This window comes from Schistocerca nitens, chromosome 1 (assembly GCF_023898315.1).
Source record: "Schistocerca nitens isolate TAMUIC-IGC-003100 chromosome 1, iqSchNite1.1, whole genome shotgun sequence".
Lineage (NCBI taxonomy): Eukaryota > Metazoa > Arthropoda > Insecta > Orthoptera > Acrididae > Schistocerca > Schistocerca nitens.
Genome location: NC_064614.1, coordinates 333,975,515 through 333,979,393, shown reverse-complemented (window position 1 = coordinate 333,979,393; position 3,879 = coordinate 333,975,515). Strand labels below are relative to the sequence as shown.

At 42.1% G+C, this 3,879-nt stretch overlaps 1 pseudogene; it reads left to right on the top strand.

The window, feature by feature from the left end:
• The first annotated feature begins 1,529 nt into the window (after window positions 1-1,529).
• On the top strand, window positions 1,530-3,505 carry LOC126246003 (vacuolar protein sorting-associated protein 52 homolog; annotated as a pseudogene).
• The last annotated feature ends 374 nt before the right edge of the window (window positions 3,506-3,879 follow it).

Here is a 3,879-nt window from a genome sequence, read left to right as displayed (position 1 = left end):
TCTTTAGAATCTTTTACTTGGCTGGCAGTAGTGACACTCGCCGTATGGCAGTAGTTCGCGTAATGAAGATTTTTTTGAGGGTAAGTGCTTAATGAAATGTATAGGTTGTTGCTAGGATTTCTATTTAGTCAGGGCCATTATTTTGAATTAATTATTTGAAGTCAGGTTACCTTTTCTGAGCAGTCAGATTGCGTTGCGCTGGGATATTGTGGGTCTCAGTCATTTAGCAATTTAAGTACACATACACTCATTTAAATACGGAGATTTCAAAGTAAACCTTCAGTATCGAACTCATGTAATGTGTACCAGAGTAAGCTCATCTAGGCGCGGTTTCCTCATAGGTGGTATACAATACTCGATGTTACATACTTGAGATGAGGTATCGATAGGGTTGTAGGCATCTATAACAGTGTATTTTAGTAATGGTATCTGCTTGGAATGCCGGTTACGAATGACGCAGACTGTAAGCTGACCAGAAACGTGGTTGTGGAACGCGAGCGTCCCTTTATGCTGGACGCCAGGCCAGTCTCGTGGAAAACCGGCTGGGCCGGAAGTAACGGGCTTTGTGGCGGCACGCCGTGAAACAGCAACAGCGGCGTCACCGCGGCACGCGCCGCTGCGCAGCTCAGCTGCCGACGCGGCGGCCGCCCTGTCTGCGCGTCACGACGGCCATCCGTCACCCACGCGCCACGTCCCAGCCGGGGAGACGAGGATCGTCTGGCGTTGCAGTGCCAGCGTTCACACCTCAGCAAAAGAAGCGGGAGAATTAATGTGGGACTTCATGTTTTTAAACCGGGGAGGTGAATATTTTACACTTCTGGAAAAAAAATAGTTAGTGCACCCTTTCAGAGATTTCCAATTCACTCAAAATTAATTACTGCAACAGTGCATGAAATGATTACATTTGCAGATCAATACCATAACCAGCTCTTAGGTTCCAGGTATCGACCCGTGTAGAAACACCCATATTAGTACGTGTCGTAGCCTCCTCAGGCGACAATGTAGCTGCTGACCCTGGCATTCAGTCGATCGTACAGACAGCGAACACTGTCCTGGGATATGTTGTTCCACGCCTGCTCGACCTGTTCACGTAGTCCTGTAAGAGATTTAGGTTGACGAGTCGCTCGTACCACTTCTCGCTCGGCCATATCCCACACGTGCTCGGTTGGAGACAAGTCCGTCGGCTAGGGAAAGAGCTGCGCGTCTTGCAGAGCACGTTGTGGTTCACGGAAAGTGTGTGGGCGCGCATTGTTCTGTTGGAATAACACATTAGTCGATTATTAGAAAACGAAGAGAGAGCAAAGGCAATGAAACAAAAATCTCATTTGCAGGGTCAGTGTAAAAGTTGAGTCCAACATTAATCGTCAGTTCTTGTGGGGTTACGAAGAAGTGGAGTGTGAGATCTTTCAGCAAAGAAGGATATTTTCTCTGTTTTTATTTTCAGTTCCGTCTGCTCACGTAGATCGCTGTCAAATGAAATGAATGAAGTGTATTGAGAAATAGGGCTAACTGACAATAGTCTGATCAAGATGGTTGAAGCTGGACTGAAGTTTGAAGATAATTTGCATGGCCATCTTGAACAAAATCTCGAGGCAGATGTTGTTCAAGAAGTGCTCAAGACTGGAACTGACCTCCGGAAATATTCAAAACAGATTGAAAGGAAGTTGAAAGACGCTGAAAACAAATCAATTCAGGGTTATATAAAAGAGTCAGAACATTGCTAGTCTTCATAATCAAATTTCAGCATGTGATAATATATTAGAGCGCATGGAGTCAATGTTCTTGAGCTTCCAGTCAGATTTGGAGCAGCAGTGAGATACTTTTCCTACAGAAGAAATCAGTTGCAATGAGCCAGCAACTTCATAATCGTCAGGCTGTGAGGGCACCGCTAAGTCAGTTCATAGATGAGATGACTGTTTCTGAAACATTAACAGAAGGAATCCTTGATAGTCCTGTAACAGAAGAGCAATATCTAACCCAGCTAACTGTACTATATCACAAAATAAATTTTGTCAAGGAGCAAGGTATGAAAGATGTGAAATCGTTGCAAGATGTGAAGGAAGTACTCGAAAAATTAAAAATTAAGGCAGTAACAAAAATACGGGCATATCTGTTGGAGCAAGTGTACAAATTTCGAAAACCAATGACTAGTTACCAAATACAACAAAACGCTATGTTGAAACACAAGTTTTACTACGATTTTCTTCTGTCAAATGAAAGAACTGTTGCACAGGATGTACGTAGTGAATACGTTGATACAATGAGCAAGATATATTATTCGTATTTCAAATCGTATTAATCACGTGTAATGAAACTTCAGTATGATGAATCTGCTACTAAAGATGACCTTATGGGCATTGGAGATACACGACCAGATGGTTTATTTTACATCACTGAAAAATAAAGGTACAGTATTCACCATTGGAAATCGTGGTGATATGCTCACCTCTCATTTGGAAGCTCCTATTATTGTACCACGTGCAGCTTAAAAAACGAAAATAAGTACCCGTTTGAGGCCGTATTTTGTAGTGAACAGTATTTTCTAGTTGACAATGCATGCTGGAAATATTTATTCTTGACAGAATTCTTCATGGTCAGACCTCTGATCAGATTATGGCAAAAACACTTAATCTGCTTGTTTACAACTTGCAGATATATGTGCAGAACTCTTATGATGCAATAGCTCTATTTTTGTGTGCACATCTCATCCTGAGATACCAGATCGTGTGTCACAAACGTGCTGTGCCTGCTTTAGATCAGTATTGGGAAGCTCTTCAGACTGCAATAAGGGCAACGTTTGAGTACATATTCCGATTGAATATCAACAGTGTTCAGGACTGTGATCCGATGAAATTCAATGCCAAAGAAATGGGTCCAAGTTACATAACAAGGCGATATGCTGAATTCAGTGCAGTAATTGTTGGTTTGAGTGAGACCTATCTAATTGAACATGTAAACCGGCTGCTAGCAGAATTTCAGGAGCAAGTACAATGTTTTATTTTACGAATGGCAGCAATTATTCCTCAACGGAAAGAACAGTTAATTTTTCTTATAAACAACTATGACATGGTGCTTCAAGTTCTGATGGAGAGCACTAACGATAATTCTAAGGAAGCAGAAACCTTTCGTAAATACCAGAAGTGCTGAATACGTGGAAGAAATACTGACACCACATTTTGGAGGAATAATTCAATTTGAGGAAGAAGTAGAAGTGCCCCTAGAGATGGGACAAGCAGAGGATTTGAAGAAACAAGAACGTAAATCTCTCGTCATGGTTCAATCATTTTACAACAACTGGAAACCGTCATTGGAGGAATTAAGCCAGGAAGTGTTGACATCCTTCCCAAGCTTTGTCACAGGATCCTGATTGCTGCACCTGGCACTTACAAAGCTAGTACAATACTACCATCGATTCCTGAAGCTTCTTACACCTAATGCTCGTTCTCAGTTGACTAACATCCATCACATTATGGTTGAAATTAAGAAATACAAAACAAATTTTTGAATTTCTTGTATAATAAATCACTATTTAGAATTAAATGTTCATTTCAAGGAAAAAATGGCAAGTAAAGTGCCCTCCACCACACACCGTTGGGTGGCATGCGGAGTATAAATGTAGATGTAGATGTAGATGTAAATAACCTTCCTCTTGCTAGCAGGCCGAAAGGAAAGGTCTAAAAACATTCTGCAGGTACCTCCCCTCCCCCCCTCCCCCTTCCTGGTCGTTCTTGGATGGCGTCCGCAAGGCGTCTCACTTGGCAAAATGCCTCTGAGCACTATGGGACTTAACTTCTGAGGTCGTCAGTCCCCTAGAACATGTAACTACCTAAACCTTAATAACCTAAGGACATCACACACATCCATGTCAGAGGCAGGATT